Source organism: Mastigoproctus giganteus, chromosome 4 (genome assembly GCF_048544385.1).
Source record: "Mastigoproctus giganteus isolate SK-2022 chromosome 4, ASM4854438v1, whole genome shotgun sequence".
Classification (NCBI taxonomy): Eukaryota; Metazoa; Arthropoda; class Arachnida; order Uropygi; family Thelyphonidae; genus Mastigoproctus; species Mastigoproctus giganteus.
In genome coordinates this window covers 138,997,691-139,017,791 of record NC_143578.1, presented here as the reverse complement: position 1 = coordinate 139,017,791, position 20,101 = coordinate 138,997,691, and the positions used below count along the sequence as shown (strand labels likewise).

The window sequence follows — 20,101 nt, the reverse complement described above, 5'->3', positions numbered from 1 at the left end:
TTCCATCTGTCGTAGTGGAGGTCAACAGCTTAAATAAGTTCACTGCAGAACTAAACAAATATTTCGAGTGACCGGATGGGTGAAATGGGAAGGGTTTTTTTTTTTTTTTTTTTTGGCTGGTGCTATATAAGCTTGCTTTCTTGCATCATATGCCTATGCTAATGCTATTCTATAAATTTCTTAAATATTTCTTAAATGTTATTTTCCTTTTTGATTTTTATGCATAATTGAATATATTTTAATATAAACAGTTATACAACTTGGTCCTCTTTTAATAAAAACTTTGAAAATTAAAAAAAAAAATGAAAGGTGATTCTAAACTTTTAGGTAGGAGTTTATAAGCAAATGAAGTGCTCCTCAATCATTTTTTAAACTCAGATACCGTATGAGGCAGCCATAAAACGTTCTCTTTTCCTTTCGCTAGTCAAAATGATTTAACTCCTTTCGGCGCCAATTATCATGGCAGTTTTTATAATTTTATCCCTCATTCTATTATTAAAAATACAGTCATTATAGCCGGTAGGTCAAAATGGATGTGTCTCTGTTTTCCGTATTGTGTATTCATTTATCTATATGCCCAACACCGCTAGCCCAGTTAATGGGATTGCCGTCTTCTCCACACAATCTTCTCTTATCTCGAATCCTGTCAATGACGCGACGAATTTTTATGGGACTTTTTCACAACTTGGCAGAGTCAGTCGGCCTCAGGTGAGGGTAGCGTGATTTTTTCTTTAGGAAACGCGAGTTTTTCGTCCAACAAACAGGCAAATCGACTACACAACCCATCCAATTTACAGACATACTAAATACAGCGCAAAATGGTCCAAGTTGTTGGGTGCCAAAAACCCAACAACTGTTTGTAAAAAAAAAAAAAAAAAAAAAAAGCCTTAATGATAGGTAAAAACAATTTGGATGTTTAGAATTATCATTAAAAAATTTAATTGAATTTTAGAAACAAAGATCTAAGTAGACTAGTGTTATCTATTGTTATTACACATTGTTCGCTGAATCTAATGTATTTTTTAAATAAATATAATAACTACCGGAACGCAGACACTCCCATACAATATTCATTTACTTTTTCAAAGTAAACTACAACGACACAAGTCTCTGTCTTTCTTTCACTGTTCAGAGAGCGCGATCGGTGTTTAATTGTGATCTTCAAGTCGTAGACGATTACAGATAGTTTCTACACCCGGACGTTTATCTAATTAATATTCCATCCACGTCGAAACTTCCGGTCCCCACCTAACTGATTGTTAGAAGAATTAAGAAATAACACATTTCTGTAGTTAACGAGAGCCGGTAGGCAGCGCCTGTTTTCCTACCTCGTTTCGCCTTCTATCACTGGTTAAAAATGAACCCGCCACACCAAACCTTCACTCATGGGCGTGCAACTCTTGCGTACGTCGGCAGGGAGTAAAGCTCCTCGTCTTCTTCTTTTGAAACCTGTTTTGCGATTCTGCCGTCGGTCTGGAGGTAGTAGTGGTGAGGGGAAGGGGGAAGAACTCGCTCAGTCCTCTTTACCGCTACTGATAAACACCGACGGGCGCCGGAAGTATTACGACAACGACCGGTTGCGTTTTTTTTTTTTGGTAGAGAAGGGAAACATAACGTCACGCGGCTCACAGATACTTTCAGGATGTGTGGGCCGCGCTTAGCGAACACACCGAAGTCAGAGATATCATAAAAAGTAGTTTAGGATACTACAGTAAAGTGACCAGAAAAAGGCCGAGAACAGTAGTGACATCACTTCGATTTAATTCGAATTTGCGCGCGTGTGTCAGATACACGTTTAATTCGGACAATATTAACCCATCTTAGTGTTGAGCTCCCCTCTTTATCTTCCTGCTGGCGATGCCTCTGGCAAGGAATTGTTAAAAAAAACCTCTTGAACCTATTTTTATTGACATCACTAATATTCACTCGCTAGTATTCGTTCGGAAGTGAACAGATTAATAGATGAAGTCAAGCAGATTTTAATTACTCTTAGCGTGTTGCATCTAGAATTTGTCAGGAGTTGGTAGCGTTCTAGTGGTCGAGCGACTTTGGAGTACTGTTTGGTGATGTATTGGTGTTGGCTGAAGTAATGGACCACAGGTGCTGTAAGAATATCCTCTTCAAAAATCATCGGAAAGTATAACCCATAGATATTATAATCTTCGCAGCACCTCGGATGTTGTTGGGTTTTAAGAGCATCAGTAACTTGGACCACGCTGTGCTATTGTGTATTATGTCTGTACAAGTGTTTGTGATCGCGCGGGTAGCATAACTATAATCACAGTCCTTCCGAACTGGGTGGGGACTGTGATTACAGTATAACTATATAATTCCGGGGTTCGAATCCCGTCAACGACACAAGGAACCTTTATGTACTTTTATCACTCAATCTAAGTTAATCGGTCACATGCGTGAATATCAAGGTCCCCCCCCTCCCCCCACGGAAACTCGGGTTTTTCGTCCAGCAAAACAAGGCAGCTCGATCAGAAAACATACGCAATTGATGGATATATTACAAATGGATAGATATACGAGTTGTTGGAGTAGGATTTTAGGTGCACCTAAAAGTCCATATTGATCCGTGTTGTTGTTGTTATTGGGTTTTAGGAACATCGGCAACTAAAGCCATGTTGCTCCGTATATATTGTCTGTAAATTGCGTGTTTTGCGAGGTTGATTTTCTGTTTGTTGGATGAAAAACCCCAAGTTTCCGGGAGAAAACCATGCAACCCTCGCCTCAGACCGACTAACTCAGCCACGTTGTGAAAAATATCCATAAAATTTCCTCAAGTCATCGACGGGACTCAAACTCAGATCTTTTCCAGAATGGGAAGGATTCTATCAGCTGTGCTACCCACGAGGGCATGAATTTATAGCCTTTAATTCGGAAATTATAACATTGACACTTCTCCCTCATTCATTCATTTTCCTTTCCCCTCGCAGAGCTTCATACATCTCACTCACATCACCTTTAAGCTACCTAGTTTCCAATTCTGTAGCACAAATATTTGAAGTCTTTATTCGTATGGATACCGTTTCACCAAGGAGGTTGCCCATCTTTGAACCTTTTCAAGAAGTGAGAACTCTTTTTTTTTTCAGGTGCGATCTCCATACTTGAACGCAGTATTCCAAGTGTGGTCTTACAATTACACATGTGGATATGTGTTGTGTCTTATGTACAGTGGCACCTAAACGTTTTCAACTCCACCATAGTACACTGTGATGAATATAGAACTCTAAAATGGCTAGAAATGGGTATGGTGTTATGTCTGCGAAGTGTCTTGTGGTGTTGTTTTGTTTTCTGGCCACTTAACTACTGGGGACAGCGATTACCAGGAAAGCTGTTCCCCATTTCCCGTCCACGTCAGGAGGAGGCGGGCCACAACAATACGCGCAATGTCAAATGAAAGTGACAAGGTAAGATTCCCGCATACACTGGAGGAAGAATCAATTCCAGTGGATGTCAGCAAATTGCGTACAACTGGGAGTCCAAACCGGTGGTACAAACAAAAAAATAAAATAAATAAATAATAATAAATAATTAAATTAAATAAAATAAAAATAACAAATCAATGCAAATAAATTAATTAAATTGGCAAAAAAAAAGTAAAATAAAATAAATGAATGTTGAAAATACCGTAAAAAAGAACATCACGGATACTGAAAAGAGAAGTGAAATACGGAACAAGTAAATTTATCCAGCAGTCGTCATGTAGCCTAGTCAGGGTGTTCCAATCAGAAGCCTTGTCGTTGGAGATTATCAGAAGGCAAAGCCTAGTAGCAGTTGTTGCGTAATAAAATTTCAGATAGACTTGGCCAGGACAAAATTGGGAGAAGACTCAGTCGGGTTGATGGCAGAATCACACGAAGAAGGGAAAAACAGATATGGTCAAGGATGACAGGTACAGATTAGTACAGATACCAAGTAGGGTACATAAACGCTGATCAATAATAAGTTTTGTTCGAAGCAGGTAACTAAATCGTAAGAGATTGCATTGAGTTATATACCTATTAACTGGGCCGTCTGTTAGAGATTTCTTTATCAAATTCTTGGAAGGTTTCAAAGGTTTCCTTATTTGCAGTTAAATCATGTTTCTTTCCAGGAGCAAAACGATGAGATATAGTTGAGTAGTTAAGATTTGTTGCCAAAGTCTTACAATTGTCTTATATCAAGGGATTATGACCACTTTATCTCTACAAGCAAAGAAACGATAAATCATGGGCGCCATGGGCATTCCTCTCCGCCTGTCTACACTGCTCTGAGAACTTCACGTCCAACCGTATTGTACTTACCAAATTCCTTTCTTCCTCTTTTGTTTTTAATTCAACCCCACAAAGTGTATAGGTTACTTTGGGGTAAGTATTCCCCAGGTGTAAGATACCTTGCATTTTGCTGCATTAAAATATAGTTTTCACTTTCATGACTGTCCCTGAAGTCTACCTACGTCGACCTGAAGAACCGGCTACTCCAATGATCTTGATATCACCTGCAAATTTTCACATGACGCCCCTTATCCCTTTGTAGATGTCATTTAGTAAAATTAAAAACAGCAGTGATCCCAGTACCGATCCTTGGGGAACCCCACTTCTTAGGTTAGCCCAATATGAAGAATAACCGTTAATTACAACCCTCTGCCGCCTGCCCTGCAGCCATCCTACAATCCATATTAAGAATTTTTCCTCTGATTTCAACATGTTCCAGCTTGTACTGTAACCTCTCACAAGGTACCGCGTCAAATGCTTTGCTGAAATCAAAGTAAACAATGTCGAAATTATATCCTGCACCAGCTAACTAAACATAAGTTTTCCCTTACAAAACCATACTATGTTCAGAATTCCATTTCTGTCTAAATAATCCTGTATTGCATTCTTGTTCATTGCCTCCATGATTTTCCTACTACTGAAGTTAGACTAACCAGTTGATAGTTATCCATTTCACTCTTAGAACTGTCTTTATATATTGGCTATACATTAACACTTCTCCAATTCAAGGAAATCTTTCCAGAATCCAGTGATGCCTTTATAATTAAACTTCATGTTTCAATGCACTCGTTTGCGGGCTTCCTCAAAATTAGTAGGTAAAGTAAAAAAAAAAAAGTAAAGTGCAGCCATTATCAACCCACTGCAGGATGGAAGCCTCCTCAACAATTCATGTTGAGGGAAATGGACCATAATCTGCCACGCTGGTCCAGTGCGGGTTGGCAGATCTACCGTATTCAGCAGTCAGGGGCTTGAACCCCGGTCTACTCAAAGAGCGTGTGCTACTGCACACGCTCTTTGAGTAGACCGGGGTTCAAGGGGAGAGGTACCGTCGTCAGCAAAACGAATGGCCACTGGGATTCAATGGAAGTATGGTAGTATAACTGATGAGTGAAGAGAACAATGGTTGCAGCAGCAAAAACAGTTATATGAACTTTTTCACGTTGGATGGAGGGTTCACTGTCATAAAAGTACGTGCTCCGTCTATTGAAGAGAACCATAAAAAATACTGCACTCCCGCTCCTGCCCACTTGGCTACGGAGGCCGTCTTAGTAGGTATATGCAATCAACTCAGAACTACGTCAAATGGAATAAAATGTCTCAAAAATTGTTGAAATTTTGAGAAATTCAAAAAAAATACATTATATATATATATGTGTGTGTGTGTGTATTTTTAAATATGTATTATATATATATTTTTTAAATATTAAATATATATATATATTAAAAATAATAATTTCAGCACAATGACTTCTATTCCTCAGTATCGAAATGGAAAGCAATGTGCCCTAAATGAGATAGAAAATCCTATGTTGGGGAGCCCAGGGCTCTCTGGAGCCGGCAGAAATCCCAACTCAATGGCGAGTCCATGGAGATCAGCAGCGGTACGCAGTGGCAGTTAATCCCAAAGGGGGGGGGTTAGCATATCCCACGCCAGGTGTAGGTGCCAAAGTGTCAGCAGGAAGACAGAAGTCCCACCAGGTAAACACAAAGATCCAAGATGGGGAGAGGTACCGTCGTCAGCAAAACGAATGGCCACTGGGATTCAATGGAAGTATGGTAGTATAACTGATGAGTGAAGAGAACAATGGTTGCAGCAGCAAAAACAGTTATATGAACTTTTTCACGTTGGATGGAGGGTTCACTGTCATAAAAGTACGTGCTCCGTCTATTGAAGAGAACCATAGTGAATATAGAAAATACTCGCACGGCTTCTTTGAATTTCAGAAGAATGTTTTCTGGTTGGAAAGACGCTAGGTTAAGGTCTGTGAGTAGCTCTGTCCTGATCTCTAGACAGATGTTGCAATCAAGCAAGATATGGGACCAGTCTTCCTATTCTCCACAGAAACTGAAGGTATTGTCTGTGAGGCCTATATCAATTAGTTTTTTCTTTATAGAACCATGTCTGGTAAAAAAGGAACATAATTTGAAGGCCCAATATAAACCAGATTAAAAGCTGCTTGTCCAAAAATATAACCGAGGGAAAGAATACCGACTGGGATTTACATTTATAACAACCTCCGTCCAAACGTTGCCTCATCCACGTTAGGAATCAATTTTCTTTTCTTTTTTTATCACACTTCAGACTGGGATTGTCAAATGGAAGTAAGCTCGTTTCAGAATTGTTTCCACTCAGCTGTAATGGTTGTGTTAAGCGGGTGAGGATTCCAGGCAAATTTATTTCATCATGATCCAGTAGAAGAAACCACTATAAATGAAGAAGTGGAGGTAAATGGCAAATAACTGGAAGATACCTCACTAAGAACATAATATCTAATAATCTGGAGTGTTGATGTAGATTAGTCCTACATATCCTGGTAATCTGGAGCAACTTAAGATATCTATGTAAAGATGATTTTTGCAGATAGACTTGGAAAGCAATGTGCCTTCTCTATCTAGGAAAAAAAGGCCTAATTCAAACGGTGGTAGCGGATGGCTGCGCCTTAAGACACAACACATATGGACAGTAAAAATAATTTCGTCGATAATACATGGAACCGATATTCGATAATTATGGGCATTCACAACGCCAATTAGGTGGAAATTAGCATGGTCGGCCCATAAGCTGTTCTAAGGGCATATGTCATTTTTAATTAGACCGAAGTCGATGAATTGTTGGGGAAGAGCAGCTCGTGGTACGTTTAAGTAAATCACTGCAGGAGGGGTTGAAGTACTTTGCATTGCTACTTAGGGAATACCCAGTTGTCACTATTACCGCTCTGGAATTAGCAGAGAGGTACGCATTTTGTATGGCACAGTCGGACACAGCAACAGAGATTTCTTCCAAACCAGCTGTTGCAATTGGGTGGAGTCAGAGGTGGACTGGCCGTAAGACTTACCAGGAAAAACCCCAATGGGCCGGAGGCCGATGAAGGAGCTCCAAGTTTTCCCCAGAAAGAATTTTTGACACAGTCCGCCTTTGGGGGAGTCCTCTGCTGGGAGCTACAGCAAAGCACTTGCTCTTCAATCCATGGTAATCCACCGTCCTTCTACACCGTATGATAAATATATGAGTTCGAATTCTATCTCGACGTTAGAAACTTTTGTCGACTTTTTTCACAACGTGGAAACCCAAATAAAAGAAGGAACCCCCTTAGATCCAGCAAGGGAAACTGGTGTCCCCAACATTAATTCTTGCACCAAAGTTCCAGGAATTCTAGAACCAGCCATGCTGATGATCATGACCTAGATGTGGCAACGCCAGCAACCAATAAACTGATTAAAACGGCCTAACCAACCGACGACGTGTCTAAACATGCCTCTGTTGCACAGCTAGTATGTATACACTCTGCTTTTCATATGTACAATTTGTCCTTGTACGCTTTATTGTAATATATAATATTTTAATGTCCACTCTTTATTTTAATACTATGTATAAGTATTAAAATGTATAAGTATATAGATGTAGGTACGTCTATGTAAAACACCATAGTTGTTGTTTTGTTAAATCCGTAGTGCACACCTATGAGATACGGTATGATGCATACGTATAGTCTCTACATTTCTCCAACAATGATTCTGATATTTATGGTTTTAACAGGAATATTTCATGTTGCACTCTCTATCTAAATTCCTCGTTACGTCACTGTAACGGCATGCACTGTAACGCCAAAGTTATCAATTTTCACACCTGATATGATGGATAAGGGTAGGCTAATTGATACACCTTAGCATTAAAACTAAAGTGTTGCCATTTCCCAAATGAAATATACAGACTAATGATTTATTTACTTGAATCCAGGTCTCAATTACGAATATATGAAATTCGCCCTTTTCCCAGTTAAAAGAAAATAAACAAAACCATCATGCTCTCGTGAACCGCAAATAAATTCTTTAAAAATAATGGAAAATTGGTGAGCGGAAAGCTAAAAAATTAAATGGTTTGGCTAAAAATGATGCCGAATAAAGTTGGACACTTTTTTACGCATACAGCGAAACATAATTATAAGTAAGGTGCGAATTCTTAGAATTTTGCATTACTTATAACCGGACTTAGGTATCAAAGGTTCAAGGGTCAAGCGTAGTCGAATGACTTCCCCTATCCTGCTCCCACCAATCTCATTGGTAGTTTCCTTTTCATTCTAACGCAGTATCTTTCAGGTTATCGTAGGGGGGGGGGAGAAAGTGTAAACGATATAATTATCCTCAAAAACGTATGAGTCAACGAATGTAGCAACTTCTTTCCGCTCTTCCTGTCAGAAGACGTGACAGATGAAGAAGAAATTTACACAGTTAATACCTGCAGCTGCCAAACTGTATTTGATCACAGCACAGTACGAGACTGTTTTGATGTTGCCATACCTTTCCTATCTTCCTGATTATTTAAACGGGTCTAGATCTTCTCTGACAAAATCCTCTATGCTGTCGAAACGCTCTATTTAAAATATTAAGGCACTGTATATTCCGACCCTAGTAATTAGCTTAACTAGGAAAGAGTTTCAAAATCTAATTCCATATTCTCAAGCGAGGGATAGAAAATACTCGCTGTAATAACACTAATTCACTCTCCTTAAGCCTCTGAAACGTTTGCACGAGTTACGGTTGCTACCGCCGCAAATTTCGTAATCTTTCCGTTTATAGATTGATTTCCTCATGTGACTACATTTCACTATAACAACTAGCACATCCTGTTTTAATTCTATAGACCGTAACTTAACTGATAACAACTTCAACGTTTTCATTGTACAAAGATTGCGGGTAAACAAATATGGCAAAGAATTTGTACAAAATTCTAAAACAATTTAGTTAAATGCAGCCTTCATACTTGCCTTTTACTGTAAGCGCTGTATTTTGGAATGAAATTCGGGAAAGCCTTATTCAAAAGAGCATGGGGCAGTTACAGATAATCACGTGATTCCGACGTGTATGATAAATATAAGAGTAACACTGATGGTGTATGATAGGCAAATTCCATTATAAAAAGGCATTATAAAAGAGAACTAACTATAGAAATTGGGAGTTCTCATGTGTGAATACATCAAATGGAATAAATCAAACTAAATCAAACAAAATAAATCAAATAAATCTCTTAATTGATGTATGTATGCCCTCGTCAAGCTCTAGGTGGACTTCTCGATGATGCTGCTCTATCCACGTATTGTTGTATTTATGTATATTTTCCAGTGGTTAAGGCCATGTATTGTATTAAGAGTGACTAATCCATTCTTTATAATTATTGCACTGCTCTGTCCTTTCAGTTAATGTAGAAATTCATCAGCTGTCAACTCACCAACTATCCCGAAAGCTTCCTCCATCTGATTAACGACTGTAAGGGTTCTGTCATTGTGGATTCATTGATGATGTATTGGCTTATGTTACTCATTTTTCACCAAATTCGATGAAAAATCTGGTGAAACTAAAGCAGTTGCTCTTGATATTTCCAAAGCTTCTAAATCTTTTGATTATGTTTAACCAATGGCTTGTAGACGTGAAGGTAGTTGTATACAGCAATGTGCCTTCTGTATATAATAAAGGGTTCTAAAGAGTTCTTCTTGGCATAACGGTTTTTTAAGCAAAATTTGATCTTACAGATTGCCGACTGTTGTTTGCAATTCGGTATCTAGTTTTCTTTCTGATCGCTCGCTGAGGTGATAGTCTCTGTCTTCTAATAACTCTCTACTAATGCTGGTGTTTTCCAAGGTCCAGTTCTTGCTCCTACTCGTTTCCTCTTATATTATTAATAACCTTCTTCCATTAATTGTAAATTCTATCCATAGTTTTGCTGATGATAACACTCTGCGTTCCAATTCTTTAAATACCAATCTTTAGGTAATTATTGAATGGAACGAAGACGACTTACTTGATTTCAATCCTCCTAAAACTCAGTCCTGTCTTTTTTTTTTTATTACGCAAAAAGATCTGCTTCTCCCATACTCATTTTCGATGACATTCAGATGTTTCTGACAACATCACATATCTCTATTAGGGATTAGCTTGATTTCTAATCTCTCTTGCATAAACACGCTACAAATATTTTTCTTCGTCTGCATCAAAAAACGGGTTTTTTCTTTTTAGCTTCCAGAATCACTTTTTTTTTTAGCTTCCATAATCACTTTTCTTCACTATTCACTCTGTACAAGTCCCAAACCTATCCTACCATGGAACACTGTTCCCATATCTGGGACAGTGCCCTCAAAAACTGCTTTCAAGTTCCTAAGCTTTACTGAATCGAGACCAGTCAGATGAATCAATGACTTGAGCTTTTCTCTGTTGCATGCCTTTTATATAGATGCTTCCACGACACTATTTCTCCGAATCGATACCTGTAATTCCGCTGATCATTTCAAAACAATCCAACACGTACCTCAAATAGGCACGTGTTCGGACCTCAATATCCATTCACTGTCGAACTCCAAACTCATTGAAGAAATTTCTCCCTTTTTCTCCCCATTTATCTCTTCTACTTCTGTGCCTCGGAACAAATTTTCTTCACATGTACGTCCCGAAAATGACAACCTACAGAAATTCAAGTCTAATGAAAAGTATCCTATATCTTATCAAAATCCAAATCATGCTCGGTACTGATTTCCTACAAATTCTAATACTTTCGTGTTTTGAGGTTTTCATATAAAAAACACTGCCAATTGAAAACTTAACAATTCCTGAGCAACAAATAACAAACACAGTAAATTTCGACAGAAGACATCCAAGAATCACTGGCTCTCAAACTCCATTAGCTCCTTCGGTGTATTCATGTTTGAGCGAATTGTGGCTTATCACTTCTATAGGCCAAAATGGACTTATCACTTCTATAGACCAAAATATTTCGATACTCGCAGTTACACACAATTTTCTACAAACAGAACCGTGTAACATAACCTTTAGTAGGATACGGTACACCTAATTGTGTTCCATATTAGCTATAGTTCAAACTTCATTGAATCCCTCATGTTTTCACAAGCGAATGTGCACCACGAAAACACTCTGGACACGATTACGCTGCCAATCTGCATTGTTCACACCTGGCACTGGTATCATATTAAGCAACATTTCCCCAATCCTCCACTGTCCTGATAGTGTTCCTGAGCCCACTGTAACGGTACCTTCCTTGTCTTTTGCTGACAGGAGTGGAACTCAGTTTAGTCATCGGCTGCAATAGAAATGCTTCTTTGTACTTGGTTGCCATTTGACTGACGGTAGCCTTTCTATTAGCGAGAATAAGTGTCGCCAGCCAGTCGTTGGTCCGTCTCACCAATGAGCTGTTTCCGACCGCAGAATCGCCGTTGACCAGATGTTATTTAGTTAACAGACCTATCTCAATACACTCAAGACAGTCTTACATGAAATCCCAGAAGATTTGCAGTTTCCGAGATTGTCATATTGGCGCCTATTACCATGGCATATTGAAAGTCACTGAAATATTTTTTTGTCTTGCCATTCTCGCATTGAGCTGCATGCATGCAGCAGCCCTACATATCAGCTTTGTATCGCATGGTACAAACACTTGATGCTGTTCTTGATGGAGCGCTCCATTTCGCTATTACGTGAAAAGGGGTAGGTGGACCTAATAAAGTGGCCACTTTGTATAATATATAACCGTTAGCTAAAACTAACTGTTTTCTAACTTTAAGCCTTCTACAGAAAAATAAAAATATGCTGTTGTCAGTTTTATTTACAATAATTATTTATGGAGCATTTCGCATATGACGGTGGGAGTGGCATCATGGGCAACTTTACAAGAAGGATGCAAGCACGTTGCCCGAAATGTACAATAAGAGAGGTATCAAAAGCAATCTCGTTACTGTGTAGAAATCTTCCTTTTTAATGTTGTGATTCTGTAATAATTCTGCTTCATTCTGTGAATAAAGTTTTAAGATATGAATTTATAACAAAGGAGCTATTACGAATTGAATTAGTGTTTTGACTGAGAATTTTCATTTATTTTTAAGAAAATAAAACGTGGTAATGAGGTGATTTCCCCCCACTCCATTATCCCATTCTGTTTTTCGTTGATTTTACGAACTGTTGGTGTTTTTAATGTCGACTGTAACCCTGCAATAACCGTGCTCGAATGCATTATACCACAGAAAGAAACAACCGCAGGTCAATTGTGTAATGATACTCTGGCGTACGTCCAGATTACATTATTTGCATTCGTTATCGCTGGTTTTGAATTATCTTATTTTCTGCAGATCATTATCGGGTGAAGTTATTTCGTTACCTAGATAATGGAAAGTGAGGTGTGGCGTAAGACCACTTGCACACGGTTGGCCACTTCTGCTAGTTTTACTCGAAATGGAACAGCAAACACAAACTATTCATGCTATCCCGAAAACAGCGGCGATAATTAAAGGAACGTTATCACTCATCACCTGGAAACTGTGGCGAAAAAAAAATAATAAAATAGTCTCAGTTGAGTAATACGGTCAGAGTACAGTCAACTTCTACGCTTTCACTAGATAAAAACTCCTGTGACCGGCCCGATATGGGAATCGTAAATAGAATGAATAACATAAAAAGATAAACGAAAGAAACAGAAATAAAATAAACAAGCTTTAGCATTATGCTTACTCGTCAATTCAATTTCTATCCCTTTCTTTATTTTTGCCGTTTACGAAACAAAATAATGAGATTGGAGCTTCTTAAAAGTACTATATATTGTACTCAAGCTTCTTAAAAGAGAAAAACAACGCCTGCATGTTCAACTTCCATATTTTTAAATAAATGCAGCTCGATCAGTTTGTCTATTTATAGTGATAAACGAGGAGTACTCTGCAGAAGGTTGCTCTCCTCAACCTGTGAATAGGCAGTGATGGGAAAAAACTCAGATATTACCCTATAATATAATTATATAAAGCGTGACCCTTAATTAAAGCATATTTCTTGAGATCATCCTTTTCAGGATGACCACAGAGAACAAAAATTTTAACTGAGACTGATATCGATGATGAGAAAAGACAATTTTTGAGTGACAGGCGCAAAGTCTATGGAGCTGGAAGTTAATGTAGCCGATTTAAAAGCACAAGAGTTAACAAGGGACTCTGAACTTAGGGCTGCGTATAGGTTCCATCTCACAATGTGCGAATCTGCATCCACACCAGTATCCACCTTCGAAAAATAAGCATCGCAAGTTGCAAATTTTACACCATTCATTGTAGAGATTTATGTGGACTGTGGTATTCCAATCGACGTGTGCCAAACTACTTCATAATATACGTGCACGTATATTATGAACATAGGAACCATGGAAAGAATCCCGAACAGTCTTTATGCAAAGAAGAAAGCACCAGCACACATTAGAGAAAGGAATTTTTGAGAGAATTCTAACTCTTCAGATCTTTTAGGCATTACTAGCTAGGCAAAAGATCACTCACAAACCCTAAGTTAAGTAAGATATGTGGTCTATTTTCATCATTATGTGGTCTATTTTCTTGGGTGATTATTTATTTTATCCAGAAGAGTTTTCTGCCCATTAAACCAGTGATGCAAGCCTACATTTCCTTAGTACAACACTACCCAAAGCTCCTGGAAGATACCTTAGTGGCTACGAGCGCCAATTGCCAATGGAACTTGTATAACCAATTCGAAATACGTGGTTCGCGAACTGAACACAAACGAGTCAAAATGTGTACACATGGCTCGATCAGCAATTTTTTTTTTTAGTGGTGTATTGAACGTTCATTAATAATTTAAAGTAACTAAAGATGTCTGGGAAGATCCATTTGTACCCACCCACAAGGGCCTAGATGATCAGATTTTTTTTCTTTCATCAATATCAGGGTTTTGTCGCGCCTCGAGTAGTCAAACCTTACCGGCTTGGGGCTTGTTCGTTACATTGCTGAGTAATCCTTGTTTTTGAATAGATGAAAATCAAACAAACTTGCTTCCTTACCTGTCATGTGATATCCCAGAGTTCCACTAGGCACGTTGCATTGTCTAGCAGTAGCAACTGATAATTCTGATGTTGTTCTTAAAAGCATTTTTCAAGTTATTTTCCATTTGGCCAGGGATAATCGAGAATTTCTGTCCCCACCTGAAACAAAATGAGAAAAGATGTAATACATAACGTTTGGTGAGTACCTATAAATAGTTATCCCTCCTCCTTATTTCTTAGTCATCGAGCAATGAAAATTAAAATTTAAAAATATCACATAGCTGTATAGTCAGCTTGCAAGTTTAAGGCCAATGTCATAAAATATCAGATTATAATGGTATTTTCTTAATTATGAAATTCATTAAGAAAATGAATTTGAAAGCATACTCATTATCTATTAATCAGAACTTTAAAAACAAGTCCAAATAACTATGGATATTAAAGCCAAAACAGAAAGAAAGAAATGTAATGATATAAGTGAAAAATGTTCAAAATAAAAGTAAAGCAGAAAGGGTTGAATTAGCATTCAAATTAGAATTAATTAATTAATTAGAATTAGGTTGAATTAGAATTAGCATTCAGCTAATAGAAAACTAAAAGGAAGCACGCATCGCAGTTTTGACAATAAAAACGTATTTCCACTCCGAAGCTTAACAGTGCTTTTCAGATTATTTTGCCATTCCTTGATTGATTATTGTGGCAATGTTTTTGCCTTAGAATTCACTTTTTGATTTTTTTTTAAATTTAATTTACTTATCACTGCAAGTTCATTTCATAATTTGGCTTTAATATCGTTGGTTATTTGAAATTCTTATTAAAGTTCTAATATAATGTATTCGTCAAAATGTTTTATTTGGTGTATTGTTGTATGTTATGTGCCAAAGCAAACTAAGGTACAATTAAGACATGTTAGTATATTGTGTTTGTAGTACATATTCTCAGTCATGTCGCCCGTTTCCTTGATAAAAACCCAAATTTCAAGGAGCTAAATGATAAAAACTCTCACGAGACCGGCTAACTCGGCCACGTTTCATAAACGTCGCTAGTCGTTTCTCCCGTCGAGACGAAATTCGAATCCAAGCTTTTTCACATGGTAAGAAAAGACTGTAATCATAACTGCTGCGCTAACTGCGAGGGACATATATGTTAGTTCTTCAGAGTAGTATCGAGATGGTCTGCTTGCAATACGTGTTATTTCTCTTTCCATCAGAGTGCGCACTATGTGTGAGTAAGTCCTCAAATTGCTAGTGGAATTTAAGTTTATGACCAAAGATAATTATTAGGCATTATGAGCTCTGGCCTAAGAAGCAAGGGTTCCATAATGGGAGGATGCACTTTAGATGGCTAATAGAGAAAATAGATGGGGGGAGAAAGAGAGAGTGGGTGACTGTAACTGCTTGGAAGGATCAATTTTCCGTGAGAAGTAAGCAAGATATTTGCAAAGATTGAAGATTATTTGTAGTGATCAGCGGTTAGTGTTATATCCGAACCCGAACAGTTCGTTGACAAACAGCAGGATGACAGAACAGTAAGTTGACAGGAAATTTGATCGATAGTACTTGATATTTACACACATAGGGGAAAACAGTGTACGATTGGTTCTAATACCTTTCGTTTTGGGGGTTTCATAAAAAAAATTAAATAACGAGTGGCTTTTATTGTCAGGCTATAATGTGACTTGATTTCTTTTTAAACAAAAGGAAAAAACTTGGATAAAAAATATCTCGATGCTGTTACTTGTTACTTGTAAGAAAGGCAGCACGGTTTCTTACTCCTTACTCCTTTCTTACTCCTTGAGACCAATCTTTTAAATTGGTCTCAAACCTGAAGTTTGAGACCAATTTAAAAGATTTATATGGAGTGTGTGTTACAAACTTCACATCATCTCTGATTATACAACAATTATTATTACATGTTTAATTTTATTATTTACTTTTTCGTTTTGTTAGTCCAATTTTTGCAATTTTGTTTACCAGTTTCTGTTCATAGGTTATATATCTTTGACATTAATAAATACACACCGTGTTTTCGACAGTTTTCTGTTTTTAACCAAGCCCGCTGCTGATAACGTGCGATAACGCTGTACTTTTTCATACAGTGAGTAAACATCGACGAAATAGCTGATAACACTTAAGGACTCACTTTTACTTTCAAGTAAAATTATAGGGATATTAACAGGAATTAACATCCTAGTCATTTAAAAACTGCGAAGCAAAGCTACAAAACAGAGAACTAACATAATAAAATGATCACTTATGAAAATTATACGCATTTACATGGTTGCTAGGTGGAAGAAGGTAAACCTCCGGTGTTTCTCCCCTTATTATTAACTCTTGGTATACAAGTCTCAAGTTTGTAGCACCCTTATCACTCAGAGTTGGCTGCACAAGAATAATACTGCTCAGACCTCCTCCCACGTGGAAACACACCACTTTGAAAAAGACACAGAAGAAACTGCATGCAGGAACCAAGATGCATCTCCTTAGAAAAGAAGTGAAATGCATCTTGATAAGATCACGCAGTCATTAAGAAGAATGGTAGTGTTCCATGCCCAGCTCTCCTTTCGTTGCCTAATTTCCCACCAGTTGCCTTGTGGTCTACGACAGTTCAATTCGTGAACCAATCCAAACAGCCGTTTTATGATTTGAACCCTTTCAGTTTGAAACACAAGGGTTTCAAACTGTTTCGATTTCTTGTGCCATTCAAAACTTTACTTACACTCAGTTTCTCACTTTTTCTATTTTTAAGCTTTCTTCCTGTTGAAATTTGATAAAATATTCTCAGCTTCAAGCAGAATTTATGACATTTGGATATGATAATTAATGAGAGCCTCGTGGGTAACATAGTTGGCAAAATTGCCGTACTCCCCACACAGGGCGTAAAAAATTCGGGTTCATATTTCGTCAAAAACGCAGCATTTTTTATGACGTCGCTGAGTTAGTCGGTCTCAGAAGAGGGTAGCATGATTTTTTCTCCCGAAAACTAGGGTTTTTCAACCAGCAAATCGACCCCAGAACACATGCGATTTACAGACATATTATATACGGTGCAGTCTGGCCGAAGCTGCTGATGCGACTAAAAACCTTACAACAAAAACAAACAATCAATGAGGAGTCCATGCCGAACTGTTTTGTCAGAGATACGTGAAAAATATTTCGTTTGGATCTGTTTCTATTTATTGAATGATGCTCAATTTCTCTTTCAAAAGATATTTCTTCTCTCTATTAGTTTCACACTGCTCAGAAAACTTCATATTTGACTGTAATTGTGCAGTCAGATATGAAGTTTGCTGAGCAGTAGACTGCCAGAGAACCTTATGGGGTCTTGTCAATGATATACAGAAATTTTGCTAGCAGGGATAAGGAGGTAATTATCGCATTGTATAATGCAATGGTCAAGCCACGCCTTTAGTACTGCATACAGGTCTGGAGTCCTCAATTCAGGAAGGATGTAGAACTGTTGGAACGAGTACGGAGAAGGGCAACGAGATTGGTGAGGGGAAGAAAGGGCTGCTCTTACCAAGAAAGGCTTAAATTTTGCAAATTGCAGTGTCTGGAGACTAGGCACATGCAAGGTCTTGAATGGTTTTAGCAAGCTCAATGCTGATGGGATTTTCCTCTTGCTCATATTACACATTTGAGAGGACATAAATTCAAATAAAAACTTCCATCTGTCGTTGTGGAAGTTGATAGCTTAAATAAATTCAAGGAACAACTGGACAATTTTTTTTTTTTTTTTTTGGAGCGAATGGATGGCTGAAATTGGAAGTTTTTTTAGCTGATTCTCTATAAGCTTGCTTTCTTTCATCATATGCCTCTACTAATGCTAATGTTAATTAGAGGAAAGAATTAAAAGCAACTAAAACTACATTTTTAATTGAAATTAGATAGTATGAAGGAAAGTGCTTTCAACTGAAATATTTTAATGAGGTTAGTCTCTTCTTCTTCTTCATTAATTAGATGTAATATCTGTTGCGAACAGGATTCTAATTTCTTCTTCCTCTTCTACTGTACCTTCTGCATTCCTAGGTCTCCTACTTTTTTTCATTTATAAATTGATTTTGTTAGTCAATTTTCTTTTCTAGATGTTTCAGCACTTTAGTCGTCATGTCGCTGTCCATTTTGTTATGTCCTACACATTACGTTGTGTTCTGATTTCTGAGTTTCTTATTTTATCCAGCCTGTTATCTCCTTTAAATTTTAATCTCACATCTTTGCATTTTTGTCTTCTTTTTATTAATTAATCGTCTTGTTTCCAATGTCAAATAAAAACTTCAGCACAGTTCTTATAAATCTTTTATAAATTCTAGATTTTATATCTATGATTAATGAATTATACAAAAAAAATTTTAGCGCCGCGCATTTAGTTTTGTATATTGAGGAACTAATGAGGAGAGTGCATGCTTTTTTTTTTTTTTTTTTTTAATTATAATCTTATCTCCTTGGTGTTTTCATTTCTTACGCTTTCACATACATTGTTCTACCAAAGTCGGGTTACCTTTTGGTAAGGCAGTATATGTGAAATTGTAGTCACCCACAATTTCCGCATTGCAGAAAATTGTGCATGAATATAAAAACACGCAAATTTTCAGAGGGGAAAAGTATTTGGATGCCATATGCGGAAAATGTGTGCATGAATATGCTCAAGAATTACATACTCCAAAATCGCAATCTACTGGAAACATGCTGGATGAAAAAGGGAAGTCTAGCAGTGACATCAAGTAGTCGTACAAAACTGACAGAAGAGGACACGCCTTGAGATGGCCAGTACCTCATCTCACCATTAGACCTCGGAGTATCTGAGGCTGGAGCTGTAAGTGGTCACAGGCAAACTTGTGTTTTCACAATACGTAGAGAGTTGCGGCGCATGCATTTTTGCTGAACTATAGAGCAGAAGCCTTTCACAACAAAGGCGATTGCACAGTCAATTGGTATGGTGCAACGCACACCGAATCTGGATTGTGAATATGTAGTGAAAACTGGTCTCTACGAGACGAGTTTCCATTCATTCAAAATCCAGGTTCAGAACGCACTTAGAGCACGAGTCACGCTACACGCATTTCTCGTCTGATAAACATGCTTTGGTATGGATGATGCCTGAAGGACGCTTAGCACCTGAATGTGTTAACACAACTATGAAGTTAGGAGAAGGAGGTAGAGAAAAGAAAGAACCATCGAGATGTCTTACAACCAGGGGAAGTTTTTTTTTTGGCTGATGTTGTATTAGCTTACATATAGCGCGTATGGTATGGTAAAGGGTATATGCCATATACCCTCTGGATTTTTTTTAGGTGAATAGCGTATACCTTCTGGTTTTTGAAAGACTTGAAACAACAAATATTATTAAAATATTTAACATTCATTAATAACATTCACCTTCTGCTAAAGGCTGCGGTAGCCTAGTGGTCAGGCGTGCGGATGCATAAGTACACGTGCCCTGAGTGACCGGGGTTAAAACCCGTGACTGCTGAATACGGTGCTGTTTCTTGTATTCTGTCTATCTTGTGAACTCCTCTGATCATTTGGTCGTCCCGGAGTATAAAGAGAAAATATATATTTTACGACTACAAAACTGCTTACAACCACACCACCAAGTTCTGTGAACTGAATTCTGGTGTTTCACAATGAGGGGTACTAACAGGAATATTGTTCGGCAATAGCCTTCGTGCCCTTTGTTTTGAATAAAGATTTTAACCGATATGTCGTCAACATCAAATGACTCATGACGATAGAACTAGGGGCCCACATTAACCAGATGAACACATTCATCAGCCAGGAGCTAGAAAATCTCCTCCAAAATTACCTGATCT

The 20,101-nt window shown here is 37.8% G+C and overlaps 1 long non-coding RNA gene across 1 annotated transcript in view; it reads right to left on the bottom strand.

The window, feature by feature from the left end:
* The window catches only part of LOC150087092 (uncharacterized), a 269,420-nt gene that overhangs the window by 18,422 nt on the left and 230,897 nt on the right, over positions 1-20,101 (bottom strand). Inside the window, exon 3 of the long non-coding RNA XR_016546870.1 lies at positions 14,311-14,451. This is a non-coding gene — a long non-coding RNA (uncharacterized LOC150087092). The remainder of the gene's footprint in view (positions 1-14,310; positions 14,452-20,101) is intronic.